Source organism: Eschrichtius robustus, chromosome 4 (assembly GCF_028021215.1).
Source record: "Eschrichtius robustus isolate mEscRob2 chromosome 4, mEscRob2.pri, whole genome shotgun sequence".
NCBI lineage: Eukaryota > Metazoa > Chordata > Mammalia > Artiodactyla > Eschrichtiidae > Eschrichtius > Eschrichtius robustus.
Window position 1 is genome coordinate 4,158,321 of NC_090827.1, and position 17,806 is coordinate 4,176,126.

The following is a 17,806-nucleotide window of genomic DNA, read 5'->3' on the forward strand; positions in this document are numbered from 1 at the left end:
GGAACACTCTGAATGTACTTAAAAAGTGGATATGTATTCTCTAAATTGAGACACATTTGTAAAAATAATTGCTATGGTCTGAATGTTTGTGTTCCCCCAAATCCATATGTTAAAATCCTAAAACCCAAAGAGGGGGATGGTGTTAAGAGGTGGAAACTTTAGGAGATGCTTAGGTCTTGTTGGTGGAACCCTCATGAATGGATCAGTGTTCATCTAAAAGAGAACCCGCAGAACTCCCGAATCCCTTCCACCACTGAAGACACAGTGAGCAGGTGCCAGCTGTGAGCCAGGAGGAAGATCTTCACCAGAACATGACTGTGCTGATGCCTTGACCTCAGACTTCTCGCCACCAGAGCTGTGAGAAATAAACTTCTGTTGTTTATGAGCTACCCAGTCTATGCTATTTCATTACAGCAGTCCGACTGGACTAAGAAAATAACATTTTACAGAACTCTGTGAACATCTTCCCAAGACAAGATCTGGACACAGACCTTACGAAAATTAATCTTCTGCCTTTTAATAATGTTCTAGAGATTCCATCTTCATCTTGGAACCGTCTTGGGTTGATGAAATACGAAAAGGATTTACAGCTAGCCTTACATTCCTCTCCACTAAAAAAGTGCTCACTTCTAAGATGGAAGCACTGTTGTAGAATGAATTATTGGTCTCAATTCTTTACTCCTCCCTGTATCCATGTCCTTTGCTATGTAAATTTGCAGTTGACTCCACAAACAGTAGATTATATTTCTCTATACTTTGAATTAGGATTCTTCCACATAACGTGCTTTGGTCAATGGCAAACTAGTGTATGGGACACAAGCAGGGATTTTAAATGTGTCATCATGAGAGGGTACTTCCTTTTGTGCCTCTTCAATCACTTGGAGAAAAACCATGCCTTTCCTGGGCCGCCGGTCTAAGGAGGGAGAGAGGCATGCAGAACAGATGCAAACTCTCAGATCTGCAGTGTTCAGTGCGCAGCTGTGACGGCTGCACAGAACCAGCCAGTCTACCCAGGAGAATAAGTGTTGCATTGTTTTAAGCCACGGACTGGTAGGGTCGTTTTGTCATGCAGCGTTATTGCAATGATCAATGCTTGATAAATTCAGGGATGCCACAGTTTTTAAGAAATTAGCACTGGACCACTTGGCTGGGATAAGTTGGAAATTCCTAAGATGTCAGAGAATTTACTATCATTTCTTAGTACTGTATTTTCATGTATGAACCTAGAGGGCATTATTTTAAAAGGTCATGTTCTTTTTATTATTTTTGCTCATAAGTGCCAACATCTACTTCCTGTTATTTTAGACATGGATTCTTTTCTGCCTTGATACTTGAGACCTGCAAATCTTCTCCAACTTTTTAAAGTGCCTAATAGGACTTTAAAAAACTCCCATAAACTTTTGAAATATCTGGATTTCATTACCTGTCCTTTGACTTAAGATATCCATCTCATTCCTTTAGTCTTATATTACTAGATACTAGCTAAACTTGAATCTACCCATTGCCCTGCTATGACATAAAGGCACCATATAGGTCTAGTACTAGTACTATAATTTCTTACATTCCTTAAAATTGAAACCCTTCAAATTATCAGGTGGATACCTGGCCATATCACCTGGTGATTTTTAAACATCTATATTTCTTTTCATTTTATCCAGATCTCATCATACATACTGCAGTAGATAATCTGTTGCTTATAAGGCATTTCTGGTCTAGGTCTTAGTATACAATCTAAGATGTTATATAGTTCAAATGTTTATAAGTCATAAAGGTGGCTCTAGGATGATTAAAAAATAAAACTGTGAAAATAACCTAATAATTTTAACATTAGAAGAAGTGTAGATAACGTGGATCCAAGAAGAGAAAAAAGGGACTAAAGTGATCAAAGTCAGAAGAGCAATGCTTGCCACCTGCCTTCCAGATTTACTATGGCACACCTTATGACTAACTCGTGGGTTTATGTGGGATTTTATTGTGAGAGTCACTGCAAGATGTATAACGTGAGCAAATGGAAAAGTAGAAGGCCATCCAGACACATGTGAGCTATAGTGCTTTCGTGAAAGCTGGCTTGTCTACAGACTTTTGACTCTTGTCAGGGGAAATCCTGGCAGCAAGAATCTAAAAACACTATAAATTTATTTCACTTTACACAAAGCTTTTCTTTAACAAAACATGATATATAACTATACAACTTTATTTTGTGGTATGACTTTAAATAATTTCAATCAAATATAGGTATATTTCAATAATTCCAGTATATAAACTCTGTGTGTTTGCACATTTTTAATCATCAGAGGCAGTTTCTAAAATCATTATATAGTATATTTAAAAACAGTAAATTGAACATGTGCAGTTACTTTGAGAATGCAGAGAAATGTGGATCACCTTAGGGCCATGCGTGTTATAGAACCAGTCATTACTTTAAGCTCTAACTAAACACAATTATGATTTTGTTTGGGATCTTTTGTTTCTCTAAGAAATTAATGGTTAATATTTAATGAATGTTTATAGAAAAGTAAGATATTTGCAGTCTTTTTAAAAATTGTTTTCCTCGGGGGGTGGTGGTGGGATGAATTGGGAGATTGCAGTTGACATATATACACTAATATGTATAAAATGGATAACTAGTAAGAAACTGCTGTATAAAAAAATAAAATAAAATTCAAAAATTCAAAAAAATTGTTTTCCTACACGTTTTTTTAAAGACAGTTGTTTTAGAACAGTGGTAGGATCACAGCAAAATAAAGTGGAAGGGACAGAGATTTCCCATATATGTACCCCCAACCCTCACACATACACAGCCTCCCCCGTTATTGACATCCCTACCATATGCTACATTTGTTACAACTGATGAAACTACATTGACACATCATTATTATCCCAAGGTCAAAGTTTACCTTCAGGTTCGTTCTTGGGGTGGTACATCCTAGGAGTTTGCACAAATGTATGATGACATGTAGCTATGATTCCAACATCATACAGTGTTTCCACTGTCCTAAAATGCTCTGTACTCCCCTAGTCATCTTTCTTCTTGCACCTAAACCCTAGCAACCACTGATCTTTTTACTGTCTCAATTTTGGTTTTTCCAGAATGTCATATAGTTGGAATCATAAAATATGTAGTCTTTTCAGATTGGCTTCTTTCATTTACTAATATGCATTCGGGCCGATCCATATCTTTTCAAAACTTGTTCATTTTTTTTGTGATGAACAATATTCCATTGTCTGGATGTACCATGGTTTATTGATTCATTCACCTATTGAAGGGCATCTTAGTTAACTCCAAGTTTTTGTGTGAATAAAACTTCTATCAACATCTGTATGCAGGATTTGTGTGGACATAAGTTTTCAGCTCTTTTGGATAAATATCAAGGAGCATAATGGCAGGATTACATGGCAAGAGATTTTTTAGTTTTGTAGAAAATTGCCAAATTGTTTTCCGAAGTGGCTGTACCATTCTGCATTCCCACCAGCAATGAATGAGAGTTCCTCTTGCTTGACATCCTTGCTAGCATTTGGTGTTGTCAGTGTTCCAGAGTTTGGCCAATCTAATAGGTGTGTAGTGATAGCTCACCTTTTTAATTTTCATTTCCCTAATGACATATCATGTGGAGCACCTCTCCATATGCTTATTAGCCACGTATGTATCTTTTTTGATGAAGTGTCTGTTGACATCTTTGTCCTACTTTCGTTGTGTGATTTGTTTTCTTCTTGTTAAGTGTAAAAGTTCTTTGTATATTTTGAACAACAGTTCTTTATCAGATGTGTCTTTTGCAAATATCTCCCAGTCTGTGGCTTGACTTGTCATTCTCTTGACATTGTTTATCACAGAGCAGAAGTTTTAAATTTTAATTAATTCCAGCTCATCAATTATTTCTTTCATGCCTCGTGTCTTTGGTATTGCATCTAAAATGGCATCTCCATACCCAAAGTCGTCTAGGTTTTCTCCTAAGTTATCTGCTAGGAGTTTTATAGTTTTGAACTTTACATTTAGGTCTGTGATCCATTTTGAGTTAATTTTGTGAAGGTTGTAAGATGTTTGTATAGACTTTTTTTTTTTCTGCATGTGGATGTCCAGGTTTTCAAGTACCATTTTTTGAAAAGATTATCTTTTCTCCATTGCATTGCCTTTATTCCTTTGTTAAAGATCACTTGAATATATTTATGTGGATGTACTTCTGAGGTCTATATTCTCTTCTGTTGATCTATTTGTCTATCATTTTGCTATTACCACACTGTCTTGATTACTATAGTAAGTCTTGAAGTCAGGTATGGTCAGTCCTTCAACTTTGTTCTTCCTCTTCAATATTGTATCAGCTATTCTAGGTGTTTTTTGCTTCTCCATATTACCTTGATAATCTGTTCCTAATATCCACAGAATAACTTGCTGAGGCTTTGTTTGGGATTGTATTGGCTATATAGATCAAGTAGGTAAGAATGGAAAGCTTAGTAATAATGAGTCATCTTATCTGTGAACATGAAATATATTGTTATTTATCTAGATCTTCTTTCATCAAGACTTTTATACTTTTTCTCATATAGATCTTGTATATATTTTTAAAAATTTATACCTAAGTATTTTTTGGGTGGGTATTAATGTAAATGGAATTATACTTTTAATTTCAAACTCCACTTGTTTGTTGTTGGTATATAGGAAAGTAATTAACTTCTGTAACTTAACCTTGTATCCTGTAAACTTACTTTATTTGCTTATTAGTTCCAGGAGTTTTTGTGTGGATTCTTTTGGATTTTCCACATAGACAACCATATCGTTTGTGAACAAAGACAGATTTATTCCTTACTTCCCAGTCTGTATACCATTTATTATATTTCTTTGTCTTGTTGCATTAGCCAGTAGTTCCATTATGATGTTGAAAGAGAGAAATTTTCAGTCATTATAGTTTCAAATATTTTTCTTTTCCTTTCTCTCTCTTCTCCTTCTGGTATCCCCATTATGAGTATTTTACACCATTTTTAGTTGTCTCACAGTCCTTGGAAATATGTGTATATATATATATATTTTTTTTTCTTTTTTCAGTCATTTCTTCTCTTTTCAATTGTGGAGGCTCCTCAAACTCAGAGAATCTTTTCTTGGCTGTGCCCAGTCCACTCATAAGCCCATCAAAGGCATTCCTTATTTTTGTTGCAGTGTTTTTGATCTCCAGTGTTTGTTTATTTATTTATTTTTAGGATTTCCATCTTCCTACCTACATCACACATCTGTTCTTGCACACTGCCTTTTTTATCCACTAGAACCCTTAGCATAGTACTCAAAGTTGTTTTAAATTCTTTAACTGGTGATTCCAAAATCCCTATCATGTCTGGTTCTGTTGCTTGCTCTTTCTCTTCACATTATGCTTTTGGCCTTTTGTTTGCCTTGTAATTCTATTTGGATTGTCAAGCATGGTATACTGGGTAAAAGGAACTGCTGTAAATAGGCCTTTAGTAATGTGGCAGCAAGGTCCGGGGGAGGGATGTGTTTGTTCTATAGTTCTGTGATTAGGTCTCCTTTTAGTGGGCTTGTGCCTCTTGACTGTGAACTTCACAAATGCTCCTCAGTCTTTCCCCTCCTTAGGTAGGACAGGATGGCTAGAACAAGCTGGAGTTGAGTATTTCCCTTTTTCCAGGTCTGTTATGTTCTGATAATACCCCAACCGGTTAGGGTTTGGTTAGTTAGCTTGTCCTGAAAGGAGGTATTAAGAACAGCATGCTCGGGGGGCTGCTCAGGGGGCTTCCCTGGTGGCGCAGTGGTTGAGAATCCACCTGCTGATGCAGGGGACACGGGTTCGAGCCCTGGTCTGGGAAGATCCCACATGCCGCAGAGCAGCTGGGCCCGTGAGGCACAATTACTGAGCCTGCACGTCTGGAGCCTGTGCTCCACAACAAGAGAGGCCGCGATAGTGAGAGGCCCGCACACCGCGATGAGGAGTGGCCCCCGCTTGCCACAATTGGAGAAAGCCCTGGCACAGAAAGGAAGACCCAACACAGCAAAAATGAATAAAAAAAAAGAACAGCATGCTCTTGTGATACACCATACTGGAACAGAATATGAAAAAGAATATATATATGTATAACTGAGTCACTTTGCTGTACAGCAGAAATTAATACACCATTGTAAATCAACTGTACTTCAATAAAATTAAAAAAAAAAACCCAGAATGCTCTCATATATTTCTAAATAGCTTCTTTTTCCCTCCCTCATTGGAAGTATGAGGACACTTTTCTCCTATATTTACTGTGGGAATCTGGCCAAGATCCTTGAGGTAAATCTCACAATATTGTGGAAGTCCCACAACTCCCCCTTGGAGTTTTTAACTCTCAAAGTGTCTGCACTTTGCTTCTAGCACTTGGTTAATTGCAAGACAGGTTATTCTACCCCGGCACTGGTTCCCATGACAGTTTCTGCTTGTGCCTCTCTGCTCTAGTTAGCTGGGATTCCCTGTCTTGGCCTGTCTCTCCAATCTTACAGGCATTGGTTTTCCCTTCACCCTCCCCTTTCTAACAGATCCAAGAACAGTTGTTGATTTTTCAGTCTGTTTAGCTTTTACTTGTTATTATGATGGAGTGGCAACTTCCAAGCTCTTTACATATGGAACCCTGTTTACATACTCTTCAAATGCAATATTATACTGAAATATTATATCTGTATATAAATGGGCACAGATATATACATAAAGTGAATGTACTCTCATAAAGTGAATGTACCTCTTTAATCAGCATCTAGATCAAGAAACAAAACATTACTAGCATCTCAGAAACTCCTTGCATGTACATTTCCAGTAACTCAGTAACTACATCTTCACTGAGAGTAACCACTATCAACAGAGGTTTTTTTTTTTTTTTTTTTTTTTTTTTTTTCCTCTTTGGGTGGCTTGAGGGATTTTAATTTCCTACCAGGTATAGAACCCAGGGCCCCAGCAGTGAGAGTGCCAAGTCCTAACCACTGGACTGCCAGGGAATTCCCCAGAAGTACATTTTTTTTTTTTTTGAAAATCATTTCAAAAATCAAATTTTCTGAAGTTTACTTTTCTAGCAAACAAAAAATCTCTTTATTTTATGGAAAGGGACTGAGGGACTATGTTAGGGTTTGCTAGTAGATTTTACTTTATTGTTTTCCCATTGTGGTGTTATTTTTTTAAATGCCCCAAATTATTCTGCACTCCTCCCATCAAAAGGCAGAATCTGTGTTTCCTCCTTTTGAATCTGAATGACTTTTGACTACGGAGGAGGAGACACTAAGTACCTCTGAGGCTATATAGAATAGAGCTTCTATTTAATTGTCTTGGGGGGTTTACACTAACATACAGTCACCAGCCTCTGAGAAAGCCAAGTAGCCACATGAAGAAGCCACATGGAGATGTTCCAGTCAACAGCAACGGATGCAGTTCCAGATGACAGCCATCACCACCTGCAGGATAAGTAAAGGAAGAAGACTTTGTGATAATGCCAACCTCAGCCTCCATCTCATCATAAAAGCGTTTGAGACCCTGGGTGAGGGTCACCTAGCTGAGCACAGTCAATACTTAGAAACAAATAGTTATAATAAAATGGTAAATATCTTTTATATCATTACTTCTTGGGGTAACTTGTTACACAGCAATAGTAACTGAACCAATTTTTGTACTTGAAAGTGCTGTAACAAAAACTTGCAACGTGTGTAACTGGCTTTGGAACAAGAGAACAGCTGGAAGGGTGTTAAAGAGTGTTTTAGTGAAAGCTTAAAGGGCTGTGAGGAGAGGATAAGCAGAAGTTTAAAGGGATCAGGAGGGCATGGGGGCTCAAAGGAAAGTGACGAAATGTTTTGAGAAGCCAGAAGAAAGAGGACTTCATTTGGAAGAAAGTTTGGTGGACACTGTCATGTATGATAACATGGAAAATAGGAAATGTACCTAAGGACCTTGAAAGTCTAATGAAAATATTATCCAGGCAGAATATTAAACATACCACATGACTTTTTCTAGTTGAATACATTAAATGTGAGAATAGAGAGGTGAGAATAAAAGGAACTATATAATAAAGTTAGAAAAAAAATCTAAAAAATAGATAGAACCTCCTAAATTAAAAATACAATTCTTTTTCTCATTCCTTTCCAGATGGCAAAAATTCTCCAAGAACAAAAGGAATAAAAAGCTTCCATGCCAAGATCACATCTAGAGCAAGACCATTAAAGTACTTTGTGAAGACTTCAAAGAAATATAGAATGGTGCCTCAATGAAACTTTTAGAAAGATAAAAGACCTTTTATGAATCTTAAAGGCACGTGGTGCAAATCCTCTTAGTAAACAGTAGGGCTTCTAAGAATCTCAAGGCTGTTGTCCAATAGCAGTTTCATTGGGAGCTAAAGGTCCAGAAGGGCCTGTCTGGTAGTTATTTATCATTGTACATTTTGTTTAAAGGAATGAACTTCTGTAAAATTTATAGAAAACCCACAAAGTTGTTAGGATATTGTTTCTCTTGGAAGCACCAAAAGAGAGAATATAAAATTAAAATGTCTTCGGACCCTCAATGTTTCAGAAAGAGAGTAGGCTGAGACTATTCAGTTCAACCTGTTTTCTCATGGAGAAAGGATGGATGACTCAGAGTGTTGCATCAGGAACTCAAGAAAATGGAGCCACGATCCGTGGAGAATCACTCCCAGGAAGCAGAACCAGGCTGTACCCAAGACCTGGCAACGTGTGCCCAGCCAGTCCATGGGACTATCCCATGCAGTCTGCTTTTCTCTTTTTGAACAGAGTGTTTATTGCTATAATGCCTTAACACTTACTTATTGGATTTATGTAGGGCAGCTAACTTGTTTATTTTAGTGGAGACTTTCAAGTTGAGAAAAATCTTATCACAGAAGCTGTTTCCCCCCCAAAACAAACCAAGAGCCTCATCTCAACTTGATTTGACCTAGATGGCATGATTTTGAACCTAGAGCCCCGTCTGATGAGACAGTTGACAAGTCTTAAAAAGGGGTAAAATATTGAACTTCATTTTGAGTCTTATGGGATAATTCAGTCTGGTAGTATTATAGGAATTTAATTGACTAAGCACCTCCCTTTTCTGAGGACCAAAATGCTTGCTGTGGAAAGAAGGATCATCAAATATATTAATTGATTTTGCATCATATAAGGTGACAGTTAAGTTTTATATCATCTGGATTTCTCAATGTTTTAGTTAGGAAAAATGTGAATAACTTGTTGCCGGTGTGTAAATCATGACTGATCTATAATGTAGCCCCTGAATTCTTTAATACTGATCCCAGCAAGAGGTGGGGGATCTTTGTTCTTTTTTTGTTTTTTTTTTTAAACATCTTTATTGAAGTATAATTGCTTTACAGTGGTGTGTTAGTTTCTGCTCTATAACAAAGTGAATCAGTTATACATATACATATGTTCCCATATCTCTTCCCTCTTGCATCTCCCTCCCTCCCACCCTCCCCATCCCAACCCTCTAGGTGGTCACAAAGCACTGAGCTGATCTCCCTGTGCTATGCGGCTGCTTCCCACTAGCTATCTATTTTACATTTGGTAGTGTATATATGTCCATGACACTCTCTCACCCTGTCACATCTCACCCCTCCCCCTCCCCATATCCTCAAGTCCATTCTCTAGTAGGTCTGTGTCTTTATTCCCGTCTTGCCACTAAGTTCTTCATGGCCTTTTTTCTTTTTTTTTTTTTTTGCCTTAGATTCCATATATATGTGTTAGCATACTGTATTTGTTTTTCTCTTTCTGACTTACTTCACTCTGTATGACAGACTCTAACTCCATCCACCTCATTACAAATACCTCCATTTCATTTCTTTTTATGGCTGAGTAATATTCCATTGTATATATGTGCCACATCTTCTTTATCCATTCATCCGATGATGGACACTTAGGTTGCTTCCATGTCCTGGCTATTGTAAATAGAGCTGCAATGAACATTTTGGTACATGACTCTTTTTGAACTATGGTTTTCTCAGGGTATACGTCCAGTAGTGGGATTGCTGGGTCGTATGGTACTTCTATTTGTAGTTTTTTAAGGAACCTCCATACTGTTCTCCATAGTGGCTGTATCCATTTACATTCCCACCAACAGTGCAAGAGTGTTCCCTTTCCTCCACACCCTCTCCAGCATTTATTGTTTCTAGATTTTTTGATGATGGCCATTCTGACCGGTGTGAGATGATATCTCATTGTAGTTTTGATTTGCATTTCTCTAATGATTAATGATGTTGAGCATTCTTTCACGTGTCTGTTGGCAATCTGTATATCTTCTTTGGAGAAATGTCTCTTTAGGTCTTCTGCCCATTTTTGGATTGGGTTGTTTGTTTTTTTGTTATTGAGCTGCATGAGCTGCTTGTAAATCTTGGAGATTAATCCTTTGTCAGTTGCTTCATTTGCAAATATTTTCTCCCATTCTGAGGGTTGTCTTTTGGCCTTGTTTATGGTTTCCTTTGCTGTGCAAAAGCTTTTAAGTTTCATTAGGTCCCATTTGTTTATTTGTGTTTTTATTTCCATTTCTCTAGGGGCTGGGTCAAAAAGGATCTTGCTGTGATTTATGTCATAGAGTGTTCTGCCTATGTTTTCCTCTAAGAGTTTTATAGTCTCTGGCCTTACACTTAGGTCTTTAATCCATTTTGAGTTTATTTTTGTGTATGGTGTCAGGGAGTGTTCTAATTTCATACTTTTACATGTACCTGTCCAATTTTCCCAGCACCACTTATTGAAGAGGTTGTCTTTTCTCCACTGTATATGCTTGCCTCCTTTATCGAAGATAAGGTGACCATATGTGCGTGGGTTTATCTCTGGGCTTTCTATCCTGTTCCATTGATCTATATTTCTGTTTTTGTGCCAGTACCAAACTGTCTTGATTACTGTAGCTTTGTAATATAGTCTGAAGTCAGGGAGCCTGATTCCTCCAGCTCCATTTTTCGTTCTCAAGATTGCTTTGGCTATTCGGGGTCTTTTGTGTTTCCATACAAATTGTGAATTTTTTTGTTCTAGTTCTGTGAAAAATGCCATTGGTAGTTTGATAGGGATTGCATTGAATCTGTAGATTGCTTTGGGTAGTAGAGTCATTTTCACAATGTTGATTCTTCCAATCCATGAACATGGTATATCTCTCCATCTATTTGTATCATCTTTAATTTCTTTCATCAGTGTCTTATAATTTTCTGCATACAGGTCTTTTGTCTCCTTAGGTAGGTTTATTCCTAGATATTTTATTCTTTTCGTTGCAATGGTAAACGGGAGTGTTTTCTTAATTTCATTTTCAGATTTTTCGTTATTAGTGTATAGAAATGCAAGAGATTTCTGTGCATTAAGTTTGTATCCTGCTACTTTACCAAATTCATTCATTAGCTCTAGTAGTTTTCTGGTAGCATCTTTAGGATTCTCTATGTATAGTATCATGTCATCTGCAAACAGTGACAGCTTTACTTCTTCTTTTCCGATTTGAATTCCTTTTATTTCTTTTCTTCTTTGATTGCTGTGGCTAACACTTCCAAAACTATGTTGAATAAGAGTGGTGAGAGTGGGCAAACTTGTCTTGTTCCTGATCTTAGTGGAAATGGTTTCAGTTTTTCACCATTGAGGACAATGTTGGCTGTGGGTTTGTCATATATGGCCTTTATTATGTTGAGGAAAGTTCCCTCTATGCCTACTTTCTGCAGGGCTTTTATCATAAATGGGTGTTGAATTTTGTCGAAAGCTTCCTCTGCATCTATTGAGATGATCATATGGTTTTTCTCCTTCAATTTGTTAATATGGTGTATCACATTGATTGATTTGCATATATTGAAGAATCCTTGCATTCCTGGGATAAACCCCACTTGATCATGGTGTATGATCCTTTTAGTGTGCTGTTGCATTCTGTTTGCTAGTATTTTGTTGAGGATTTTTGCATCTATGTTCATCAGTGATATTGGCCTGTAGTTTTCTTTCTTTGTGACATCTTTGTCTGGTTTTGGTATCAGGGTGATGGTGGCCTCGTAGAATGAGTTTGGGAGTGTTCCTCCCTCTGAAATATTTTGGAAGAGTTTGAGAAGGATAGGTGTTTGCTCTTCTCTAAATGTTTGATAGAATTCACCTGTGAAGCCATCTGGTCCTGGGCTTTTGTTCGTTGGAAGGTTTTTAATCACAGTTTCAATTTCAGTGCTTGTGATTGGTCTGTTCATATTTTCTATTTCTTCCTGGTTCAGTCTCGGCAGTTTGTGCATTTCTAAGAATCTGTCCATTTCTTCCAGGTTGTCCATTTTATTGGCATAGAGTTGCTTGTAGTAATCTCTCATGATCGTTTGTATTTCTGCAGTGTCAGTGATTACTTCTTTTTCATTTCTAATTCTATTGATTTGAGTCTTCTCCCTTTTTCTCTTGATGAGTCTGGCTAATGGTTTATCAATTTTGTTTATCTTCTCAAAGAACCAGCTTTTAGTTTCATTGATTTTTGCTATTGTTTCCTTCATTTCTTTTTCATTTATTTCTGATCTGATCTTTATGATTTATTTCCTTCTGCTAGCTTTGGGGTTTTTTTGTTCTTCTGTCTCTAATTGCTTCAGGTGCAAGGTTAGGTTGTTTATTCGAGATGTTTCCTGTTTCTTGAGGTAGGCTTGTATTGCTATAAACTTCCCTCTTAGCACGGCTTTTGCTGCGTCCCATAGGTTTTGGGTCGTCGTGTCTCCATTGTCATTTGTTTCTAGGTATTTTTTGATTTCCCCTTTGATTTCTTCAGTGATCACTTCGTTATTAAGTAGTGTATTGTGTAGCCTCGATGTGTTTGTATTTTTTACAGATCTTTTCCTGTAATTGATATCTAGTCTCATAGCGTTGTGGTCGGAAAAGATACTTGATAGGATTTCAATTTTCTTAAATTTACCAAGGCTTGATTTGTGACCCAAGATATGATCTATCCTGGAGAATGTTCCATGAGCACTTGAGAAAAATGTGTATTCTGTTGTTTTGTGGTGGAATGTCCTATAAATATCAATTAAGTCCATCTTGTTTGGATCTTTGTTCTTTACCCTTGAATCTGGGTGGATTTTGACTATGGCAGGAGGAACATTGTACCATTTCTTTCTGGTTCTTTTGGCGCACACATATTGATTATGTTCTAAGGAAGCCAAGCAACCTGTGAAGTGGTTGCTGGTTGCATGTGGGTGTTGTAGCTGATGACCACAGAAAAGATCCAAGCTGACAGTATCAACCACCAGACATGTGGGAAGAAGCCTCTGTAGTGGCACCAGTGCCACCACCTACTATAGCTGTGTAGACTCTAAGTCAAGAACCACCTAGCCAAGCCCAGTCAACCAACAGAACCATGAGAAATAGCAATGAAATAACTATTATTGTTTTAAGCCACTAAGATTTCAAGTTATTATGCAGTAGTAGGAACTAGAAATCTAGATATATGACTTGAGCTCAATTTAGATATGGTTTAACAGCAAAACATGCTATTATTCTTTGCCAACAGTTCAATTATACCAACAATTCATTTTATCTTCTAATAAAGTATCATTCTTCTTTGTACCAGGGGCCTTTGATGGTAGAATATCAGGTAATTATAGAAGTTAATAAAAATGGTTTTGGCATGGTTGTTGATCATATTTGGGGATCCAGGTCAGGTGGAACTAATTTGTCATCTTACATGTTAAAAAATCAGTTCACATATTGAATGCATCTTTCTTCCTAAGTGAGTACTTTGGAGAGTAAAGTCTTATAGTAAGAGGTGGGTGTTATTTGGCGTGCTATTATGTTTCCAATTTAAACTATTCCAGAATCTTTAAATCTCTTTTTGTACTTTGAACCTCTTCATATATTAAATCTTTGAATCTCTTTATAGCCTCATTTTAAATGAATTTTAAAGTGTTACTTAGTATTATTTTAACCCTTAGGTTCACTAAGAAATTATTTTCAGAAGTTGTTTTACTTATCTTCTGTTTCTGATATGTTAGTTCTTTGGTTTTTCCGTTATTGTTGGATCTCAGCCAATTAGGATACCTAACTTCATTTTGCTAGTGTGTTAGAAGGTCACCAATGCTTCATGTGCCAATAGCTTATTCTGTATTCTCTGAAAATGCTTTCTTCTGTAAATTGATCATTAACATGGAGTTTATAAAACATTTTAATTAATAAATCTACTGTTTTCCTTCGTGAATTAAATACACTTTCATGTGGGTAGAGAGGATAGAAAGCTCCAGTTCAAAGAGGCTCAGGATTTCACCTACAAAAAGTAATCTGGTTTTAAAACCTCATTTAAGCTTTATCTGGCATTACAAAAGCTCAAAATCCTATACACTGCTTTCAAGTAGAAAGTAATGGAATTTCAATTTTGCTAAATAGATTGCCTAGTGATGCTTGAAGAGTTTGATTTAACTAGATAAATGAATTAAAGAGTTGAAAAAGGAAGTGCAGGAATGAATTTTGTGTGTGTATGTTGGGTTATGTAATAGGAAATTATTTGATAGTAGCTATACATGTTTATAAGAGATATAAAAATTTGATTTAAATTCTAACATGTCACTATATACAGGAAATAATTTGTTGACAAATATTAAATACATTGGGAAAGTTATGAAACAGCTTCCCTTGGAAGTTAGTATTTTCTATGCAATTACATAGATAAAATCCTGAATGGAAAGAAATGTATATGTTCAGAGATCATTTAAGGTCTTCAATCATTTTGGCTCGTATTCCATTTGAAATAATTTTGCAATCTATGCTCTCTCTTATATATTTGTAAGTTTACAAACTTACAGAAGTCTTCATCTAAAATTTTCCATTACCAATTTAAATAGTTCCTAGGGATGTAATTTTTGGAATATTGTAAATGTTGGCATTAAAAAATAAAACTGTTACATCACTTTTAAAAATAGAACCAATGGAATCTAAATATCAGTTTAATTTGATATCTACCACTACTCAGGTTTAAACATGACAGCTTATTATTAACATTCTGAAGTTTAGATTTTTCTTTTATCCTAAATTTATTTATATTCTTCTCCCTGTAAATATTTATATGCTAATAACTTAAGTAATTTTCAATCAATTTTTCTGCTTGGGATCTCCTTATATAATAAAACATAATAAGTTTTAAATGTTAGTATACTCTTAATCTTAACTATCTAATGTCTTTAACTGATCTTACATAAATTCTTATATAGAACTTATATGTATATAAATTAACGTACATATATTAATGTGTATTTATATTGCAATTTTAAAGTAAGTTTGTTTCCTGTGAAAAGAACCTATGAGGCACTACATTTCTTTTCCAGATTTAGATAATATTATATTATAATGATTACAAAACTAATTAAAATAAGTGATTTAAAATGTTTGATAAATAATTATTAAATCTAGAAAAATGGTACAGATGAACCAGTTTGCAAGGCAGAAATAGAGATGCAGAGGTAGAGAACAAACGTATGGACACCAAGGAGGGAGAGCGGGGCAAGAGTGGTGGTGGTGGGATGAATTGGGAGATTGGGATTGACATATATACACTAATATGTATAAAATGGATAACTAATACGAACCTGCTGTATAAAAAAAATAAAATAAAATATTAAAAAATAATAATAAAAATAAAGATAAAAAGTAAAATTTTATTGGAAATGAATCTCTTAATGAAATGAAGCCTGACAGGTCTATTATTTTACTTTCTGTTGACAGAAATTGTAAATTATTAAATATTTTAAAAGATGAAATAATATTAGGAGTGACTCTAATTAGACTACTTCATAGTATTAATTGTTAAAATAAATTTTCACTGTTTTCTTGAATAACATCTAAGTTTTAAAAAATTACATAAATGTTTTATCCTTGGGGTTTATTTATTCTATCCTAAGAATTTTTATTTTGTAATAAAACATTTCAGTTACATTTAAAAGAATTAGTAATGGGAGACCTTCAAGATGGCGGAGGAGTAAGACGTGGAGATCACCTTCCTCCCGACAAATACATAAGAAATACATCTACATGTGGAACAACTCATACAGAACACCTACTGAATGCTGGCAGAAGACTTCAGACTTCCCAAAAGACGTGTGGCTGACAGAGTCTTTGTGCTCCGTCCAGGTGTCAGGCCTGTGCCTCTGGGAGAGGGAGAGCCGAGTTTAGCACATTGGTCCACCAGAGACCTCCTGGCTCCACATAATATCAAACAGCAAAAGCTCTCACACAGATCTCCATCTCAATGCTAAGACCCAACTCCACTCATCGACCAGCAAGCTACAGTGCCGGACACCCTATGCCAAACAACTAGCAAGATAGGAACACAAGCCCAGCCATTAGCAGAGAGGCTGCCTAAAATCATAATAAGGCCACAGACACCCCCAAACACACCACCAGACGTGGTCCTGCCCACCAGAAAGACAAGATCCAGCCTTATCCACCAGAACACAGGCAACAGTCCCCTCCACCAAGAAGCCTACACAACCCACTGAACCAACCTTAGCCACTGGGGACAGATACCAAAAACAACGGGAACTACGAACCTGGAGCCTGTGAAAAGGAGACCCCAAACACAGTAAGTTAAGCAAAATGAGAAGACAGAGAAACACACAGCAGATGAAGGAGCAAGGTAAAAACCAGACCAAACAAATGAAGAGGAAAAAGGCAGTCTACCTGAAAAAGAATTCAGAGTAACGATAGTAAAGATGATCCAAAATCTTGGAAATAGAATGGAGAAAATACAAGAAACGTTTAACAAGAAGCTAGAAGAACAAAGGAGCAAACAAACAATGATGAACAGCACAATAAAGGAAATTAAACATTCTCTAGAAGGAATCAATAGCAGAATAACTGAGGCAGAAGAACAGATTAGTGACCTGGAAGAAAAAAGTAATGGAAATAACTACCACAGAGCAGAATAAAGAAAAAAGAATGAAAAGAATCGAGGACAGTCTCAGAGACCTCTGCGACAACATTAAACGCACTAACGTTCGAATTATAGGGGTCCCAGAAGAAGAAGAGAAAAAGAAAGGGACTCAGAAAATATTTGAAGAGATTATAGTTGAAAACTTCCCTAATATGGGAAAGGAAATAGTCAATCAAGTCCAGGAAATGCAGAGAATCCCATACAGGTTAAATCCAAGGAGAAACATGCCAAGACACATATTAATCAAACTGTCAAAAATTAAATACAAAGAAAAAATATTAAAAGCAGCAAGGGAAAAATAACAAATAACATACAAGGGAATCCCTATAGGTTAACAGCTGATCTTTCAGCAGAAACACTGCAAGGCAGAAGCGAGTAGCAGGACATATTTAAAGTGATGAAATGGGAAAATCTACAACCAAGATTACTCTATCCAGCAAGGATCTCATTCAGAATCGAAAGAGAAATTAAAACCTTTACAGACAAGCAAAAGCTAAGAGAATTCAGCACCACCAAACCAGCTTTACAACAAATGCTAAAGGAACTTCTCTAGGCAGGAAACACAAGAGAAGGAAAAGACTTACAATAACAAACCCAAAACAATTTAGAAAATGGTAATAGGAAAATACATATCAATAAGTACCTTATATGTAAATGGATTAAATGCTCCAACCAAAAGATATAGACTGGCTGAATGGATACAACAACAAGACCCGTATATATGCTGTCTACAAGAGACCCACTTCAGTCCTAGGGACACACACAGACTGAAAGTGAGGGGATGGAAAAAGATATCCCGCGCAAATGGAAATCAAAAAAAAGCTGGAGTAGCAATTGTCATATCAGACAAAATAGACTTTAAAATAAAGACTATTACAAGAGACAAAGAAGGACACTACATAATGATCAAGGGATCAATCCAAGGAGAAGATATAACAATTATGCACCCAACATAGGAGCAT